At 36.3% G+C, this 20,295-nt stretch overlaps 1 protein-coding gene across 5 annotated transcripts in view; it reads left to right on the top strand.

The window, feature by feature from the left end:
- LOC106883725 (hepatocyte growth factor-regulated tyrosine kinase substrate) overlaps positions 1-20,295 on the top strand; it is an 86,976-nt gene that overhangs the window by 5,727 nt on the left and 60,954 nt on the right. The gene's annotated exons all lie outside the window — the stretch shown is intronic.

Below are 20,295 nucleotides of genomic sequence, written 5' to 3'. Positions count from 1 at the left end.
TATATATATATATATATATATATATATATATGTATATATATATACTTATATAAATGTGTGTGTGTGTGTATAAATAGATAGATAATCTATGTGTATGTCATCATTGAATGTTCATCTTCAATTCTAAGGATCAAACAATCTCCATTGACTGTTTCGGCATGGTTTCTACAGCTTTAGAAGTGACATCTACACTGAAGTTGCCAAGTAAGTCACAAGGTAAAGAAAAGACCCTTGACTGATTGGTTGTAGTAGAGAAGGAAGTGTCATTATGCCAGGTGTTGCGCTTAAAATGTGATAGACAAGCATAGGTGACTTGCTATAGAGAAGATATGTGGCAACTTTACATTATGAGTGCATGGGATGTGTGTGTGTGTGTGTGTGTGTGTGTGTGTGTGTGTGTGTGTGTGTGTGTGTGTGTGTGTGTGTGTGTGTGTGTGTGTGTGTGTGTGTGTGTGTGTGTGTGTGTGTGTATTATTAGAACTTATTGGATTTACCTCTCTTGTATTTAAATTTTAAACACTCCTAGAGAGGGACTACTAATTTTAATGAATACTCTGTTAACCAGTTGTTTTGGGTTTTTCCAACCTACTAAATTACATGTGTGGAACTAGGCCATATATTTGTGTGTGTATACATATGTAGAACACACTTCAAAGGTACTTTCCTTTTTGCTGTATTGTTCATACAACCAATAGTCGTGGTTCAGAAACCTGGAATTTTAGTAAAGGAAGAACAATGCAGCAAGCTCATGAAAGAATTCTGTTTGGTATGAACTTTGAAGAAAGAACAGTTGTGGTAAATGTGGAATCACAGGTATCTTTGAATAGTAGACAGTAGATGGACCTTTGAGATTGACCAATTAAACTCCCCCCCCCCCAAAAGCCCCTTGCAAATGAAGTGTGGTGATCAATGGTCGGTGTGCATGGCAATACCCTAGGAAAAGCTACAGCCAACAAAGGACAGGAGAGATGTTTTGAGCCAAGATTGAAGATATATATTCTTCTTAATCCCTTTTGTCCCTTCTGGAGCATAGTGCCTCAACAGTTATTTTCCACTTTTTGCGGTCATTGGAGTGTTTCTTGGCTGCTTCCCATGTCAGGCCGGTGGTCCTGAGCTCATCAAAAATGCTCCGCTTCCATGTCTGCTTCGGGTGTCTTCGCTTCCTCTTCCCCTGCGGGTTTCAGTCAAGTGCTTGTCATGTCATTTGAGGGTTCTTTCCACAGTATATGTCCGATCCATCTCCATTTCCTTCGTCTAATCTGAACATGTATGGGCTCCTGGTTGGCCCTTTCCCACAGATCGGTGTTTGGCACTCTGTTGAACCACTTCAGATGGTGGATCTGCCAGAGGCATTTGTTGATGAAGGTTTGGATTTTCTTGTAGTTGCTGCAGGTGGCTCTCCATGTTTCAGAGCCATACAAAAGCACAGATTTTACGTTTGAACTAAATAAGCGGAGTTTAGTTCGAGTTGAGATGGCAGTGGACTTCTATACCTGCTGAAGAATAGCGAAGGCTTGCTAACCCTTCTTGCTTCTTGCAGTGATGTCCTTTTCTGATCCACCTGATTTGCTGGACAGGTAGTTACAAAGGTATCAAATCATAACTTAGTTATAACTGTCTTATAAAGGATTTGATGAATTTGCAACTACCTATCCATCTTTTATTTTATTTTCCTGTCATTAGCTTCGCCAATACATTATTTATAACCAACTTTTATTTGCAGTGATTCCATATTCCTTCATTCAATCGGATTTTAGGTATTTGTTTTGGTGTGAGCACTTCGTCTGTATCTACTGTACACGTCTTCTTACCTATGTGTGTGTGTGATTTAATGTCTGTTTTTTCATGCTGGCATGATATGTCAGGAGCCGGTGAGCCAGACAGCTGTACCAAGCCTCAGTGTCTTCTTTGGAGTGGTCTCTATGGCAGGATACATTTCCTAATGGCATATGTAATGTGTGTGTGTGTTTGTAATCAATCATTATGTGAACTTCACTGATTATTTGTATATGAGGTTTGTTCTGTTTATGTTCTGTTACAATGAAAAAGATGAAATAAAACCTTCAATTGATTAAGACAATTGACTCTACTTGATTTGCAGTATTTATATATTCTGGTAGAACCATCTACTTTTTTGTGGTACTTATTTTTTTATAGTCCTCTGCTCATTGGTGACCTTCACTTCCAATTATAGAAGTCATGGAGGGTAGTCGAGCTGTTATCACATGTGATGACAAAAAATGAATGAAAAAATTTTAAAAAGCCAGAGTTTGGTGACCTCATTGTGCTAAATATAATTATTTTGTTTGTGTTTATCTGTGGGTTTAACATCTAGATATTTTTTTTTTACACTTTGGTTCAGATGATAATCTATCGGATTATGCTTTTTTTTTTATGAAACCAATAAAAATAAGCTTTCTTCCTCAATAAGTATCAGTTGTGAGATTGCGTTAATAATTGTGGTATTACGTGATAGGTGAGTTTTTTCCATTATTTAGGCTAGGAGTTGATCTGAATCATTAGTTGTAGAATAAAGTATTTAGTGTTCCTTACAGCACAAGTTATCTACTGGATGGCAATCTAATTGTAAGAAATCATGACTATTGGTTTCAAATTTTGGTACAAGGCCAGCAATTTCGGGGAAGAGGGCTAGTTGATTACATCAACCTCAGTATTTATTTTATTGACTCCGAAAGGATGAAAGGCAAAGATGGACGAAATCTCACCAAGTATTTTGCCTGACATGTTAACAATTCTGCCAGCTCACTGCTTTGCTATTTATTGATAAAATAGCAATACAAATGTTGATAGAAGTGATTTTTCATTGAGCCTCCAAGATGTTGGTTTTGTACCAGGGCACAATAATCCTGTTGAGATCAGTTTAGCCTTTCATTCTTTCAGGGTTGATAAAATACCAGTCAAATACTGGTAAATGTAAATAACTTGCCCCTCCCCTCAAAATTGCTGAAAGAATTATTACTGTTATTGAGGAAAATAAACTCCTAAAATATTTGTGACATTGTGTTTATTTTTATCAACCTCCCCACCCTCTGTTATCAATTAATTTGTAGCAAATAAATTTTTAATGAGATTGTTCATCCTTACTTGTGTAGGATAAAATAAGTATTAGTCAGATACTGGGTGCAATCTAAGTAGCTGTTTCCTTACCCTCCCTCAAATTTAAGGTCTTCAGCTTATGCCAGAAACTATTATTACCCCCCAAGTAAGCATTTTAAGCACAAAGAGACCCAGTTGCTGTTGTTATTTAGCGCTAAGTCAACCTTTATTGAACAGATCTATGTTTAAAGGCAATCCAGCTATGACAGTGGTTCTTTTCTAATTATAATTTTGGACAACACTAATATGCTTTGTTAAGATGGAGTGTGCTTTGAGAAAATTTAGCGGCTTTTTCTAGCATGTTCAGCAATCATGTAGAGCAGTAGTTCTCAATTATTTGCTTATTGCTCCCTTTGATTTCTATTTTATTCTACTGGACCTACATAGTCATTCAGCGTATATATAAAAAGTTCTACTGTTATTTTTATAATTAAATATTATTAGGAATTGTATAAAAAAAAAGAATTAAAATATTTTGTGTATTGTAGAAGTATAATCAATTTATTGCACATAAATTTCAACAACAAAGTCTTATATGGACTCCAGTTGTGAATCACTAATGCAGCAGTACTTGTTAACTAGAAAGATTTAATAGTTGTTGTTCAACTCCAGATCAACCTGAATCATGCAAGCCTATGATCAAGTTGTATTTCAGCCATTACCATATATTTTTGCTATATACAGGGAATCCAACATCACATTATTCAACATGGCTCTCTCTTAGACTGTCAGATGTGATACAGGGAGATTTTGCTGCTATTTCTAGCATCTGCTTATGGCCTCTTTGTTGGCTTGGAAGACCTGAGTGAATTCATTTGGTGGCAAACCTGTACTTTCATGTGTTTAAGTGTGGCTGCAGTATGGTTGAATGGTTAAGAAGTTCACTTTGCAGCCATGAGTTCCTAGGTTCAGTCCCACTGGGTTATTTTGAACAAATATCATTTTCTATTGCCTCAAGTTAGGAATCACTATCATCATTGTATCTTTCTTTTATTATTATAGCTAGCAAAACTGTTAGCACACCAAGCAAAATGCTTAGTGGCATTTTGTCCGTTTTCATGTTCTAAGTTCAAATTCTGATGAAGATGACTTTGCCTTTCATCCTTTCAATGTCGATAAATCAAGTACAAATGAAACACTGGAGTCAATGTAATCAACTAGTCCCCTCCCCGAAATTTCAGGTTTTCTGCCTTTAGTAGAAAGGATTATTATTAAGGTGAGCTGGTAGAATTGTTAGTATGCCAGGTAAAATGCTTAATGACATTTCATCGCTCTTTACATTCTGAGTTCAAATTCCACTGAGGTCGATTTTCATCCTTTTGGGGTTGATGAAATAAGTAGGAGTTGAACACAGGGTTCAATGTAATCAACTAGTCCCTTTTCCTGAATTTTCTGACCTTGTGCCAAAATTTGAAATCATTATTATTCTTAACTTTTCTTTCAGCTCATTATGTTCCAAGTTCAAATTTTGCCAAGATCAATAAAAAAAGTAGTAGCTGAGTACTAATCAATTTAATCGACTAACCTGTTTCTATATGTGCCTATAGTAGAATTATTTTTAGGAGGAGGGCAGTGGATTGATATAATCTTTAGAGGCCTTAAAAAAAAAGAAGCCTTGCAGTATTTGTTCTGGTTTTTCACATTTTAAGTTTAAACCCTGTCACAGTCAACAATACTCTTCATCGCTCTAGAGTTGGTAACGTAAAATACCTTCCATATGCTGGGTCTATGTAATTGACTAATCCCTACTCCTAAAATTGCTGGCCATGTACCAAAATTAGAATTATAAGGCAAGTTAACAAAATCATTAGTTTGTTGGATAAAATATTTAGCATCATTTCTTCTGGCTGTTTACATTTTTAGTTCAGATTCCCCTGTGGTCTATTCTGCCTTTCAGGGTTGATAAAATAAGTACCAGTTGAGCACTGGGGTCAATGTAATTGACTAACCCATCTTCCCCAAAATTGCTGGCCTTGTGCCAAAATTTGAAGTTATTATTATTCAAATATACTTGATTTCCCTGGGGATGGTAGCTATTACATGGGAGATAATTTCTTCATAATATGAAATAGGATTAGAAAATTGAAATTAAGGAATTATGAAGAAAAGTTGCATAGAATTCTCATTTTATTTATTTTTCAAAAATTTTTTACTTATTTCAAAATTTCTAGATGGTGGTAATCATGTATAGCACCATTTCATTCTTTTTAGAAATCATCAGCATCACTCCCTCTGTTTTCAGGTGGGCAATCCATGTATTCATCTCTTCAACAAGATACTTGCTCCTTGTTTCTTTATCCAAAGCAGACATAGTATCTGGTACAGCCCCCTAGCTTGTCTTTGTTGAACTATCCAACCCATGCCAGCATGGAAAATGGGATGTTAAATGATAATGATATAATAAGTGACTTATTAAAAAAACACTATTTTGCAAAGTGAAACATTTTATTAAAAATGAAAATAATTACAACCTGGAAGAAATTCATTTTTTTGCTTTTTCTTTGTGGAACATTAGTAGTTTAGGAATCAAGAGAAAAATTATTTTTATCATAGTATTGGTCTAGTACAAAGGTCAGTTTGATTTCTACTATTATTCGATTTGTAGATGTGTTCTAGTTACAAATTGAGTTCAGATCTCACCAAAATCCATCTCTACTCGTCATCCTTCCAGAATAGAGATACTGAAATACCACATTATTTACCCTCCAGCCTTCATCAGGTGTCTTGGGGGAAATTTTGAACCTGGGTTCTCATTCCTAAGGTATTTTTCGATATTATTATTATTATTCAGGTCACTGCCTGGAATCGAACTCTGAATCTCTTAAATATAGAACTGTACTGAAATACCAGTTCTTTAAAAAGGCTACATTTCAGCAGCTGTACCTCTCCTACTGGATTAGTAGTTTTGTTTAATGTCAGAAATTCATTGGATTGTTGACTGCTGGATCTGTAGTGTGATAAATGTGTTGAATTCAAGTCCTGCTGGTACCAACTTTGCTTTTTATCCTTTAGAGGTTGTAAAATAATAGCCAAATACCAAGGTTAATTTAATCATATATCCTATTCCAATACTTCTGGAGCTGATTTTAAAAATTATTGTTTACAAATCTGACCAAATAGATTGATTGACACCTTAATCACTAACATGTACAGTGTAATGCAGCTTCACTGTATGTGGTTAGGTTTACTTTCAAGAAGTTAATGTTTATATTGTGATCGAGCCCCGCCCACCAAAAAAAAAATAACATATGGCCACACCATACTGAGAGTAACAGATTGTCAAGTTAAAAATATCTCAATCTTTTACGAAGGGTGTATGAAAAGTCTTGAGCCTCAAAAAAACAAAACATAGTACAAGACCTCTGATGATTTATTTTTCAACATAGTCCCCCTCGATGGCTGAATACTTTCTCCAACGGTGCTGAAGCACCATTATCCCGGCGTAGAGGAACTCTTTTGTTTGAGACTCCAATAAACTTCCTACAGCGTCTATGAAGTCATTGTCACTGGTAAAATGGTGACCAGCCAGGGCTTTTTTCATTTTGGGGAATAGATGAAAGTCAGAGGGGGCTAAGTCTGGCGAATAAGGCGGATGGGGAACAAGTTCATATCCACAATCACGAATTGTTGCCATGGCAACCACTGAGGTGTGGGCTGGAGCATTGTCGTGATGAAAAAGGACTCATCTGGTGAGCATTCCCGGTCTTTTTTCTTTGATTGCTTCTCGGAGGCGTTTCAGTAGCTGAGAATAATACAGCCCTGTCATGGTGTGACCCTTTTCAAGGTAATTGATCAGCAAGACACCTTGAGAACCTCCAAAAACTGATGCCATGACCATGCCAGCTGAAAGAATGACCCTGGCCTTCTTGGGGTAGGAGAAGATGTGTGCTTCCACTGCTTTGATTGTTCTTTGGTTTCAGGCTGGTAGTGATGAACCCAACTTTCGTCCATAGTAATGAAACGAGCAAGAAAATTCTCTTCATTGGCTTCAAACAGTTCCAGATTGCTTGTGAACAAAGTGCACATGGTGCAGTTCTGTTCAGGAGTCCAAAGGCAAGGGACCCACCTTGCAGAAACCTTTGAGAACCCAAGTTCTTTTGTCACAATGTTGTCTGCTCTTTCAGTCGAGATGCCCAGTCTCTCAGCTATCTGACGACATGATATTCGACGATCTTGCATTGTCATACCAAGAGCAAGGTCAATGTTGTCCTCAGTGGTTGCAGTTGGAGGTCTCCTTGGTGTGGGATCATCTTCCACACTCTCCCTGCCACGCTGGAATTCATTTACCCAGCATTTGACTGTTGCATATGAAGAAGCATTGTCTGTTAAGGTTCTCACCATATCTTCATGGATTTCTGATGGAGTCATGCCTTTCAAATGAGGGTACTTTATGACAGCACAATACTCAGTTTCCTCCATTTTCCTTGTAACCTCAACACTTGTTTATTCAGAAATCTGCAACAAATAAAATTAAAATATCAGAATCATGAAAATGAGCAAGAATACTCCAAAAAGACTGTACTTACCAGAAAAAATTGTTTCAACTACCTAGCAGCCCCGTTTCTAGGTTAGGCTCAAAACTTTTCATACACTCCTCGTAAGCACCCAAGGGTAATATTTTGTTAAAATGGTATGAATGTGAGATAAGCAACAATATAACTGAATCATCTTACAATATAAAGAGCCACAGGATTGGTAGAGACAGTTGACTTCTCATTTGCAATGTCTGTCTTATATATGGTATATGTCATACCTGCTATTGGTTGAAGGCTTGGTCAGTGTTACTAAACAATATTTACAATGACTAGCACAAATGAATCTAGTGACTTGGTTATCAGCAGTGAATGCTACAGTATTTAAATATTTTTTTCTAAACAACTAGGCCTGTTGTAAATAGAACTGCAGTTAAATGTATCATTGTCTGTGTATCATTGCTAATTGTGGGTGAATGGAAAAGTAGATAATGTTGAGTTTTGAAATGAAACTCTAAGAGTAGAGAAACTGCATATCATTTATGTGTATATATAGTTTGGAATTTGAACTTTGAAAGAACTTGCTCCTATGCCAGAGGTTGTCTCAAGTACCAAGTGTAAATCTGAATAAGGCTTGGAGGAGAACTGTGTAAGCCACTCTTATGATTCTACTGTTTGTTTCATTTTACGTGTTGAGTTTGGAGTAAGGGAACATGCCTGCAACCTTTGCAAGCATTTCAAGATGGGTAGGATTTATGCCACTGTTTGTATGTTAATGTTCTGCAAGTCACTATCTCTAGGAAGACATGAACAGGGAGAAGATTCTAAGGGGATGATGAACTCAGAAAATAAAGAGCTGGAAAAACTGTTGCCAAGCATTTTGTCTGGCATGCTAATGATTCTGCCAGCCAATTACCTTAATAAATAGTAAAAATGATGAAAAATGTATTATAAATCTAACATACCTTAAAATAATAGCACCAGCAAATTTAGTTGACATAAATCAGTTGGACACATTTGATGCATATCATGAAAGGTAACTGTTTTACCATTATTTAAAAAGAATTGGCTAGACTTTAAACCAGGGAGTAGTGTTGTTTAACAGCATAATTCCACTGGTCATTAGGGGATTTGTTAAAAAAGTTTATTGGGAGCAAGTAAACTCTCGGCTTGTCCCCAATAATTCTTTGACTGTTCAAATATCATCTTTACCTCCAAGGAGAGACAATGATAACTGTTAAATAATCATAAGGATTGGTTGGTTAATGTGAGTTTTAGTTCAGCATCATCTACTGTTTTAGCAAACAAGGATTAACAACAGTGGTGGTTGCACATTAGTGGTAGTGTAGTTTCAGGTTAAATCTGATCGAGCAGACTTATACTCAAAGGCGTTCTAGACATGACCATCCTGTCTGTTATTCAAACATGGTATATCTACAACTACATTATCCATTTTAAATATGGTAGGTTTTGATTTGAGGGAGATTTGGCTGCAATTTCTAGTAGGTTGGTCTAGTGACTGTGTGATGTGTGTGGCTCTCCAGGCTATCGACTCTGTGTGGAAGGTGGGCTTATGTTTTCTTACATTGGCACAAGACCACAAATTTGGAGTAAGATCACTGACATCTACCAAAGACTCTTACTGCATCACTACCACAATTGAAAACCAAGTCAACCTTGATTCAATTAAAGATTTCTAACATAGACGGCGGGGCACAACATTTGGGATGGGGTTAAGTTGATTTGATTCATCCTAGTATATATCTGGTACCTTATTTTAATCAACCCCAGTAGAATAGTAATTTATTTTTGGTAGTGAGCCGTGCTGAAGAGGTATGTGGGTAAAGATGTTGTCTGCATACAGGTTTTTTTGTTTGCCCTCGTTTCTGTGAGACGTTGCTTTGTAGCTGGCATCTTGCAGAAGAAGACAGAAGGAAAAAATCTATATTTTGTTTTGTTGGTGATACTCTTTCTGTTGTTATTTTTTTGAAGAAATACATTTATATTTTAGAAATAAATTTTTGCTATTTTATCACCTAGATAGCTCGTTTTATTCGGGTTTGTCTGTTACCTCTTTGAGACAACATTGGCGAATGTTTTTTATATCGATAGAATTTATATGGAATAATTATTGTTCAACGATAGGAAAATCTTTGATAATTTTGTAAAATTTCGCCGTTTAAAATCTCGAATAATGTTGTGTGTATACACACACACACACACACACACACACACACACACACACACACACACACACACACACACACACACACACACACACACACACACACACACGATCTGTTCTGTAGAGTTAGTAGTTGGATGCTAAATTATAAACAGTTATGATTCCAGACAGTAATAGTAGTATAATAGTAGAGAAGTGTTTTCATATGTGGAAAAGGGTGTATATAATTGTACAAGAATAGCGCAGAGTATGTAATGACAATTCTGTGGAAAAGCGTGTATACATAATGTAATTTTTACCATCTCTTCTCATATTTTAATGACGAGTGTATATTATCGGGAATATATTGACATATGTGTGTGTGTGTGTGTGTGTGTATGTACGTGTGTATTCACACGCACGGACAAGCAGGTCAACGGAGCCGATATGTAGTCGTTCGACCTCCTAGAAGTAGCAACTTAACTGCTTTTAACTTATACTTTGCTGTCTTAACGAAATGAAAGATACATTAAATAATGTAGTGTTAAGAGATCGTAATTGTGCTTGATTAGAGTTGACCTAGACTAAACAACAACAAATGTGAAATCTAGGATGTTTTGATATAATGCCATCACTATCACCCCTCTTTTGTTCTCTTTGTCTTAAAAGAACTGTTATATATTTGTGTGTACACACCCACATTCATTCTTTAGAATGGTTAGTGTGTAGTGCTTGGGTTGTTGATTAATTCATGTAATTAATTTTGTTGTTTATCCTGTTGCAAAGAATATTCTAGATATTTTTTTCAAAGTTTATGGATGCAAACCATTTATAAAATATATTTCGTTTGTCGAATGTTTATGTGTGTACACACACACACGTGCCTGTTTATGTGCGTGTGTATACAAACGGAGAAAAAGTACTCATTCATTCGCGAAGTAGCTTTATATATAGGAAGACAACCTGGATTTCTCACCATCGTCGCTCTGAGTTAGTTTAAAGGGTGGAGATATGTGGCTGTCATCCTTCAGACAATATTCACCTTTCAAAATACTGTCTGAAGGATCTGCAATCAATATATACCCCGTTTTTGAAAACTCCGAGTAACAATGGAATGAAGCCATTGACTCACACACACTGACCTTACTTATGAGTGAGTGTGTGTGTGTGTGTGTGTGTGTGTGTGTGTGTGTGTGTGTGTGTAACGACTATCGTTGTTATCTAAATTTCAGTGATGGTGCTTCGTTTCTTTGTTAGAAACCAGCTCCTATCCACATCGGTATTGTGTGATAGATAGATAGATGGAGATCGTAGTAGTTGTACATACTATTGTATGTGATATTTGTAAGTCAGTTTTTCAGGATAAGGAATGACTCCGAATCCGTTAACCTGTAGGAGGGCAAAATTTATCGACAGTGGGTAGGAATGCAGGCTGTGTTTTTATATATATATACACATATTCAATAACAACGTCAAAAAAGGACTTGCTAAACATTAATATTCTATACAGAGATTTGATGCAGATATTTACATCCATCCATTCTTTGTTCCTTAGAATTAATATTTTCTGTTGTTGTTAACAGTTAATTACCGAAACAACAGCTATCATCGTGTGTGTGTGTGTGTGTGTACATATGCACACACTGCAAAACTGTTGATTTTATTGACATGGAAAGGAGAGAGGGTTGAAACGGGGTAGGAGGTGTGTGTATTCTTAAACACACGCATATATATTCATCTTTGTTGTCCTTTGTCAAATGCCAATTATCTTTAGCTATTGAGGTTAAATGCCCACATTTCTATTGACGATTTCTGCCTCCTCTCTATTTTTTAGGGTGGGTGAGGCCCTCGTGTAACACGGTGTGTAGTTATGTCTGGTAGATATGGCTACGGGCTTGACCGTCTGGAGTTGAGAACATGTAGAGCGATGACATGGTTGGCAAAGTGTTTAGCTGTTATCTATAGCAGTTGGTATTTAACCCTGTTCGAGCGGAGCTATGATCACCAACCATGACAACTGCACCACACACACACACACACACACACACACACACACTTAAATGTATTGGAGTTTTTTTCTTTGTTTTTTTAGCATTCCTAATCATTTTCAATTATTGACTCTATCTCTTGCGCCCTCCCCGTGCATTTGTGTGTGGCTGTATCAAATATATGCTGTAGTAGTAGTTCACCGAGTATTTGGGTCTTTGAACGTTTTCATAGGCAACTAGTGTGTCTGGAGAAATATATGTATGAATGCAATTGTGTGTGTGTCATATAATATTTCGACAACTGGGAAGAAAGAGTTCTTTTTATTTTCTTCTTTCCTTTCTTTTGTTCTATTATTTTCGATTTAGATTCAGAAAAAAATCGGTTGAGGAAATCGATAGGGGAGGGGTACGTAAAATGAAAGTACATATCGAAGGGGGTAAGACAGAAGGAAGGACATAATTTAGAAAGTAAGTGGAAGAGTCCGAGGTGGAGGAGTGTGCAACAGAGAGAGGGGGGGAGGAGTGTGAAGCAGAGAGAGAGGGGAAGAGGAATGTGCTGCAGAGAGAGGGGGAGAAGAGTGCTAGAGAGAGGGAAGGAGGGAGAGGATTACATGATGGATGAGTCAAAAAGGAAATTTAATCTAATTTGGAAATGAATATCGGAAGAGATGCTGTATGTTCGCTCATTATGCTAGAAATAACAGTGAAATTTCTTTAAAATTACACTCTACAGTCTTGAAAAGGGAACTAAAGCCAATGTTATCCTTAATATATAAAAAAATAGGATGGGATGGTTGTGGCTGGACTACTATAGGGTTGCTGAATTAGAGCTGAGCTAGGGCAAAACAACAACTCAAATACAAGGATTCATATAATGTGTGTGTGTGTGTGTAATTCACAGCATACATCCAAAAAGATTAAGACTCAAAAATGGAATCAATGTAAGGCAGAGTAGACTGAATATTAATTGTACAAATGTTTGACTTCCAAAATATTTGCTCAGAGGCAATCACACAGTACGCCTACATATCCTACATGGCTGTGTGGTTAAGAAGTTTGCTTCCCAGTCATGTGGTCTTGGGTTCATCTCCACTCCATGGCACCTTGAGCAAGTCTCTTCTGGGCTGACCAAGGCCTTGTGAGTAGATTTAGTAGATGAAAACTGAAAGAAGCCCAGTATGTATGTATGTATGTATGTATGTATGTATGTATACATGTGTGTGTGTTCATGTATACCCTTATATTATGACATCAACTGATGATTGTAAATGAGTATCACCACCATACAAGCAATGTTCATTTCCAGTCTTTCATGAAAAGCATGTCTGGCCATGGGAAATATTAACTTGCTTGGAAACAGGTGAGGGTTGATGACAGGAAGGACATCTAGCTACAGAAAATCTGTCTCAGCAAATTCTATTTGACCCGTACAAGCATGGAAAAGTGGACATTAAATAAGGCTGATGATGTGTGTATGTGTGTGATTTATATATTTATAAATTTATAAAACAATATGGAATGAATAGACTTTAATCACGAATCACAACAATTGTTTCTGTGCAATGGTAACAGCTGTTAGTTACTGAGTTTTCCATATGTCATAAGGTGAGTGGCTTTGATAGCACTGCTGGATCATGTTCAGTTTCTCGTTGTTTTATACCTCCATTGTATTTTTAGTATTCTTTCTATACTAAGTAACTTATAGATTTGAATAGGCACAAGTCATAAAAATACCAAATAAAGTAATGGCAGTAAAGTATTAGAAATATAAATTACATATTTTTAGCTAATTTTTCAAATTACATATTTTAAATTTTTTACTGTCATTACTTTATTTGGTATTTTTATAACTTATGTCTATTTGAATCTCAAAGTTACTCGGTATAGAGAAAATGCTAAAAATAGAAAGGGGTATAAAACGAGAGGAAACTGAATATGATTCAGCAGAGCTGTCAAAGTCACTCACCTGATGATATGCCAGTACATAGGTGTTGCTGGATCATATTTGATTATTTATATATTTTATGTAGTAGTATATGGAAAACTCAGCAACTGACAACTGTTACCATTGCACAGAAGCAATCATGATTGGTGATGAAAGCCTGTTCATTCCATCTTGTTTTATAAATTTTTATATAAATTCTGCATACACTAACAGAGTTCCACATGTTATGAGGTAATTATTTAGATGATATTAAATATATATGTATGTACATATTCCTCTGCATATCAACTTGGGCACATGTCTTCTACCAAAGCCTTGGTTTGACCAAATCTTTGTGAGTAGATTTGCTAGACAGAAACTGAAAGAAGCTCATCATATACGTGTGTGTGTGTGTGCATGCATGCTATTGTCTCTTTGCCTTGACATTGTGTGATAATTGTAAATGAGTGCTACCATCATGCAAGTAGTGTCCATTTCCAATTGTCCAGTAGTAGTAGTAAGAATGCTAGATGTATGCTATGGACAAAGCCTAACAAGGCAGAAATATACATCTAGCATTGTCACTGCTACTGCTGATTGATTTTGTAGCTTCTACTGATAGTTTTGTGTTTTTAAACACCTTATCTATTGGGGATATTATCCACAGATGAATACCACAGATAATTTGCTTGGAATGTGTATGCATTAAGTGTGATACACAGATGGCTATTTATTTATTTTGCTGGTGACTGAAGATGGTATTTGAACTTGGAACACAGAGCTAGATCAGATGCCACAAATCATCCTGCTTGATGCTCTCCTAATTCTACCATTCCACTACCCTGGACTGTCATTTTATTTTGTTGATTCTGAAAGGATGAAAGGACAGGATTTGAACTTGGAGCACAGATAGTCAAAACAAATGCCAGAAAACATTGTATCCAATACCCAGTCTCTGCCAATTCATCCCTTTATTGATTATATTGATGACTGGAGAAGTTTTTGACTGAATCTGAAAATTCCAAGATCTACTTTTTCCAGTTTTTGCACTTTTAAGTTGATGCCAGACAGATCACACTTTCATTTGATGCTATCTGATATGTTACATAGTAGCTGTTCTTGTAGGAGGAATCGAACTTAGCTCCCACAAGTCCAACATTGTGTCTTTGAGAAAACTACTTCATATCATGTTGCTCCAGTCTATTCAGCTGAAAATGAGTACCAACCAAGTGCTATTCTTTCTTCTTTGTTGAGGGTTGGCAGGAATGTAATGTTGTCTATGTTTGCTTACTGCACTATCTAGGACTATATGCTCTGTTGCTTTTTTTTTTTAAAGATGGCAGGATGTAATTTGACTTTTGTTAGGTAATGCAACAATATAGACTAAAAGAACCATAGTACATTAAGACGACAGAGTAAAATATTTTGTTTTATAAATATAGAATTTACTGAAATAGTTCACACCTCTCTCTCTTTTGCAGTGTCTTATATTTTGACTATGAAAAAAAACAAAAAAACTATTTGAATTCCTACAATTAACAGCATTTAAAGAAGAAAAAAAAAATAGTGGTGACATGGTGATTAATATAATTTATCATGTTTATAGCATTTGAGATTCCAAAGACCTAGACTTCAGCAGTGACAATGCTTTTTTATAGTTATAATTTCTAACATAAGTTGTTTTCTTGAATTCACTGTTTTAATAAAATTTGTTCACATTCAGTATTGATACTCCAAGTACTTTGTTTTAGGTGATCTGGCTATACTCTTGAACAAATAACCTCAGGATATTTGTCTGTCCGTCTCTTGTCTGTGTGTGTGTTTGAAACTGACTGGTCACCCTAAGTTCTCTGAATAAATGCACGAGAGAAACTTGGGGTAGTGACCAAGTGAATTCTCAGCTTTAAATAAATAAACTCTATTGCATGTAGTGAGTACCTTTTCTCTCGTTTGTACACCCAAATATCTGTGTGTGTGTGATAAGAAATTTGAAGAATTTTTATTTATAGTACAGGTGTTTTTATTTTGCTTTTTTTCTTGTAAGTATGATGGAGTAATGTTGATAGTGAATGGTAGAAAATCTGTGAAAGCAGGAAAGTGATGGAGATGATGATGGAGGATAAGTTGGTGTAAGAGTGGTAGAAGAGAATCTGTATATAAGAGACATCAAATCCTTGATATGAATAAGTAAGAACTGTAATTGTTTTCGTTTGGTTTTGTATAAAAGAGAATTTGCTGATTAGAGATTTCTAGCTGATATTTTTGCAGAGCACCTCCTCTTGCCCTATAGAACATAAAGACCTTCAGTATATGTCCTTCCATTCCCCTTTGTCTTATGTACCATTGACCAGCAATGTACCTCCTTCCATTGTCCTCCTGTCCATCATCAATATGTCCTTCCAGTTTTTTCTATCCTGTGCAATCAATCCTTTCAAGCAGATCCTTATTCTTTCTGTCTTGAATCAGCTAACCTCCCTGATCCAAGATGTTTTCGTAGCAGGAAATGTTTTTGAGTTATTGGATTGCTAACCCTGCCTCCCATTCCCAGTCCTTCAAACTGTGTACAGTTGTATATTGGTTAGTCTTACAACAGGTAAGAGTTAACAAAGTTTCTTCTATGCAGAGAAGTTTAGTGTAATGCTAGCAATATCAGAATCATTAGTAAACTGCTCTGTTGGGTCATCTTACTTACTGCAGAGTCACCAACCATCAATTTAAGTACTTATGAAATATTTTTGCTGTTTCATTTGGGGACCTAGTTGTTTCAGCTTATCCTTCAAAATAGAATATCATTTTTTTTTATTTAAAGTTTGTAGAGGTGATAGTATTTAGCTGGAGTTACTGTACCCACCTATCCTATGTGACAAAACATATGATCATATACTAACTTTCTTCTTTGGCCGTCTTGTATCTTCTGTACCAAACTGTGGTTGTGGTATGTATTGATATTGTGATTCTTTGGCTCTAGTACATCTTGCCTAGCAAAGAGTCATTGACCAACTTGTTGGTTTCAGCTACCATTATCAGTTTATCAAGCCAAACCAGTGGATCATGCTCAAACATTTTTAATGGCACTTCTGTAACAATGATAAATGGCATTGAGGTTAATATTTATTCTCTTTGTACATCAACTTCCTCATTAAACTCACAGCTAATCATGTTGTTTACACATATATATTCAAGATTATTTGGTTTTTACATTTTATAGTTAATAATTCATATCAACTCCTCTTACATAATGGCCTAATGGCTCTCCAGAGCACACTTGTGGTTACTCACTATACATATTGGTTTCAAATTTTGGTGCAAGGCCAGCAGTTTCCAGGGAGGGGCAAGTTGATTATATTGACTTCAGCTGGTACTTATTTTATCAACTCCGAAAGGATGAAAGGCAAAGTTGACCTCAGAACATTAAGACGGACAAAATACTGCTCAGCATTTTACCCAGTGCAGTAATGATTCTACCAGCTCTCTGCCTTACTCAGTTAAATATTACAGTATTATCCAAAGTACACATCATTACAGCCCAATAAACTTTACTGTAGGGAAGGAGGTATATCGTTTTTATCTCTTGTTGCATTTATAAGTTTAATTTTTTAGACGCTTGAGACACCTACTGGTACTACCTTTGCAGACCACTAGTGGTCCGTGGACTGCAGTTTGGGAACCACTAGACAAGACTATAGTTTCAAGTATTATACACTCCTCAACAGTCACTTATCTTACATTCACTGCTACTGTGAAATTGTATATAAAGCCATTATTATTACATTAATAACTTTAACTGTTATGTAACCAGTTCTCTCTTTCTCTCATTCTCTCTCTCGTATCTGCTTTTTATGTTAGCGTGGTTAAGATTGGTCTTGTGATCCGAGTTAAATCTTTTTTGGAGTTACTTTCCTCCCATGCATCAGGAGATAGCATCTTGCTACCATCATCTGTCTGGTTTCCATGCTGGCATGGGTTAAACACTTGAACAGATGAGTCAAAGGACTGTTTTATGCTCTAACATCTACTTTGGCCTGGTTTCCATGACTGGATACTCTCCCTAACACCAACCACTTTGCAGAGTGTGCTGTGTACTTTTTTCATAGCACCAGCACTAGTGAAGATCACTTTGTAACTTATGAAGCTCAGGGCATAAAGTGACCCCTATAACTAGGGAGATTAGAAGAGGGAGTGGGTGATGATTCTTGGAAGGGGAGAAGCATGATGAATGTAGGTAAAGAAAATGAGGGAACAGATTTTTAGTTACAAAGGGTGGTAACAGTAGGAGTCACTTATTGAGAAGCACTATGGCAAAGAACAAGGGAAATGGAAGGAATTTCTGTCAGGGAAGGAATTATAACAGCAGAGGGGTATAGTGGAAAGGTGATTGGGTGGGCTGTGTGCCAATGTCTAGGACTATCCTTTATTATAAGGGCAAGTAAGAACTCTTGTCAATTTGTTTCAGATTATCCCAGCTTATCGCACCAAAGTCTCTTTCTGTTCCTATTTTAAACATTTGTGAAGCAGTACCCTCTGTCTGTCTGTGCTTCCCCCTCCACTTTAATAAAATGTGACAGCACTATTGTTTAAATATTTCGTCACTAGCCATTCATAAACATCATTTATCAGTTATTTTCAGAAACATACAACTAGATTCTAGTCAAACTACATCATTGCTGTTCTAGTTAAGGTTAAATGATAGACTTGTTATCCAAACATTTTGTTAAATATTTTCCAAATTGTTAGAATATTTGATAACATAAAAGATGTCTAGGCATATTAGACATAGCCCATGTTAATGTAGAGCACTTTTTATACAGTAAAAATGACACCAACGCAAACCACAGCACATATCCAAGACCCACAAAGCTGTGCTTGGTAGTGCAATGAAAGCATGCATGAATAATAATAAAATACCACTTGCAGCATTGGTATGTATTTAGCTATTGTTGCTGGTGGTGGTTTTAATGATAGCTTGAGACTGGAGGTTAAGATGATTAAGAGGTCAACCAGCAAGAGCAGAGTTTAACAATGAAACGAAATAATAGATGGCTGATTGACATTAGATGCCTGTCCTTCACCTGGAATTCCAGCTGTCTTGTGTGATTGAAGTGTTTAGGGGGTGAGATTGGTGCACTAAGACTAGGCTCTGACAAAGAAAGATTTTGATCAAATGACATGATTTCCACAGAACTAGCTTTTACTACTTTATTCATTTTGTATAAAAGTGTACCTTGAGACTTTGTATGATTATGGTTCCATTGGTTATCATGTTTTGACATATTGTTGAATAATTTATTTGCCCTAATATGGAAAATCTAACAGCTGATAGTAAGATCTAGAAACTGACAGCTGTCCTCATTTATGCATATATATATATAGATATAAATAATGTGGTTTTTTCAATTGCATGGACTAAAAGTCTGAGGGGGATGGGATAAACTACCTGCATCGACTTGCTATAAAGGCAGGTAGTAATTTTACTCTGTATTTATTCTTAGTGCAAGTTTTGAAGAGTGCAGTTCGATTTTAAGTTATTTTTTCAAAGCTATAATGGAAGTGACAAAGGAGCATATTCGGAACATTTTGCTTTATGAGTTCAATAAAGGCAACAACACAACAGAAAGTGCAAGGAATATTAATGCAGTATATGGGGATCGGACAATAAGCATAAGCCAGTGTCAACAGTGGTTCCAGAAATTTCAAACAGGTAACTAGAGCCTAGAAGATGAGCCTCATCCTGGAAGATCTCTAGAGTTCAACAAGGACGTCCTGCAAACCCTGGTGGAACAAATTCCCATTGTAACTGTTGATGAACTAACAGAGAAGCTTGAATTCGGTCATTCAACAATCTGACACCTGCATGCCATCGGAAAAGTCAGCAAATTGGGTCAATGGGTTCCTCACAAACTTTCCAAGTCTTAATCATGTGCAAAGAGTGAATGTGTGCTCATCTTTGCTGTCATGTCTCACGAATGAACCATTTTTGGACTGAATAGTGACTGGTGATGAGAAATGGGTTCTCTATAAAAATGTCAAGTGCCGAAGACAGTGGGTAGGGAAAGGAGAAATACAAGCTCCCAAAGCTAAAGGTGTTATGTTTCGTCAGACATGAAAGGTTTAGTCCACTTTGAACTTTTGAGCCCAAACCAGACGATAACAAATGAGATCAAATGAGCAGCTTGAGCAGCTTAAGTCAACACTAGAAGCAAAATGACCATCAAGATGAAAGGTGTTCTTCCATCAGGATAATGCTCTGCCACATACAGCGAGGATGACATTCCAAAGACTGGAGCAGTTTGAATGGGAAACAATGCCCCACCCACCATATTTGCCAGACGTTGCCCCATCTGATTATCCTTTATTCCGCAGTCCTCAAATTCATTTGGACAGAAAAAATATGAATTCTATAGACAAGGTCAGAACAGTACTGGAGAAGTATTTTTCATTACAGACAAATTGATTTTTGAAGAGGGACCTTGCAAATCTACCTGATAGATGGAAGAGCATTGTAGAAAATGGAGAGAGTATTTTAGATTAAAAAAGAACTTTGTTTATCTTAATTTTATGAAATAAAAGAAGTATTAAAAAAAAAACATTATTTATGGGATGACCTATATATATATATATATATATATATAT

The sequence above is a fragment of the Octopus bimaculoides genome, chromosome 17 (assembly GCF_001194135.2).
Source record: "Octopus bimaculoides isolate UCB-OBI-ISO-001 chromosome 17, ASM119413v2, whole genome shotgun sequence".
In the NCBI taxonomy this organism is placed as follows: domain Eukaryota; kingdom Metazoa; phylum Mollusca; class Cephalopoda; order Octopoda; family Octopodidae; genus Octopus; species Octopus bimaculoides.
Note: the sequence above shows the minus strand (reverse complement) of the source record. Positions and strands in the feature narration are given on the sequence as shown.